Genomic DNA, 1,369 nt, shown 5'->3' with positions numbered 1-1,369 from the left:
GTGCCGGCAGGTTCCCGCCCGCCGCCCCCATCGCCCGCTTCTTGAGCGGCCTCCAGCGCTGCGCCTGGGCCGCCCCCGCCTCGGCCCCGCCGCTCGCGCTCGCGGCGTGGCTGCTCGTCTTCCTCCGCCGCCGCGGGCGCGCGCTGCGACGTGACGGCCCGGGGCCCCGCAAAGGGGCCGGAGGCACTGGGCCGCTCGATGCGCGGCAGCAGCCGGCGCCTCTTCACACTCCCGTGCCCTTTGCTTGGCTGGGCCTGGCAGACGGGCTCTACCCTGTTGCAAGATTTGAGCCAAATAGGTCATCCACATGCCAGGAGGATGGCTAGGGGATGCTTTGGTGTGTTCACTCTTCCATATGAATACGTGCGCACACAATTTCAGCCGGCCCCGGCGGCTCCGGCGGCGGCGTGGTGCTCGGCTCGAGTCGGGCCGTTGTGTGGTCTCCCCTCTTTTTCTGGCATAAGGGGGCGCCCGCGCCCATGCCCAAACGGCGCCGCGGCCGGGCAGCGAGCCGGCTTGCACGGATGCCTGTCACCAAGCCCCTCGCATAGCGCGGCCTTGCAGCAACCCAAGGGGCCGACGTTGGACGCACCGCAGGTCGACCCGGCTGGCCCGCCGATCGCAACCGAAGAAACCGCAACCAATGCATGGTCCCCCAGTTTTTCCCGCAACACAGACGGTATCTACCGACAGGCCGGCTCAATACTGCTCACCACATTACACATGATCAAGCCGGCCGTATCCGTCCAACGCATGCACACACGCGCCCTGCAACACACGCACCGGACACACGCACGACGCAGTACCCACACACTCTCTCACAGCACCTTGCCTTTCCCGAGACGCACTCGTCACGCTTCGTCGATCGCCTCACAAGTATAAAAAATCGCATGCAACCGCCCAGCCAACGGCCCCCAGGCTGCTGCTCATCTATCACGTCACGCCCACGCCCCGCACCCGCCGCTGACCCGCCTTTGCGCCTTCCGTTCCCCTTCTCATAAGCTGCGTGTGCGGCGGGCGCGCGCGACCAGCCCCAAGGCCGACGCGCGGCATGGGGAATGCTGGGGCCCCGTCGATCCCCGCCTCCTGTGTCGGGGCCCGTGCCGCCTCGCCTCTTGACTGCAACCCCAACCTTTGGCCCCTCCTCTGCGCCCCGCCGCGCCGGGCGCGACGCGGCGCAGGGCCCATGCACGCGCCCTCTTCAGCCGGCAGCTGCCCCGAACCTGCGACGGCCAGCCGCCGAAAGGAATCAGGAATTTCTATATCCCTCAGGTCACGCCTTCTTTCCGTCACCAATCTCGTCACCCCACTTGACACCAAGCGTGCCGCCGCGCGATCGGCGGGCTCGCGCGGCCTCACAGCCGCGCGC

Source organism: Monoraphidium neglectum (genome assembly GCF_000611645.1).
Source record: "Monoraphidium neglectum strain SAG 48.87 unplaced genomic scaffold scaffold05654, whole genome shotgun sequence".
NCBI lineage: Eukaryota > Viridiplantae > Chlorophyta > Chlorophyceae > Sphaeropleales > Selenastraceae > Monoraphidium > Monoraphidium neglectum.
Note: the sequence above shows the minus strand (reverse complement) of the source record.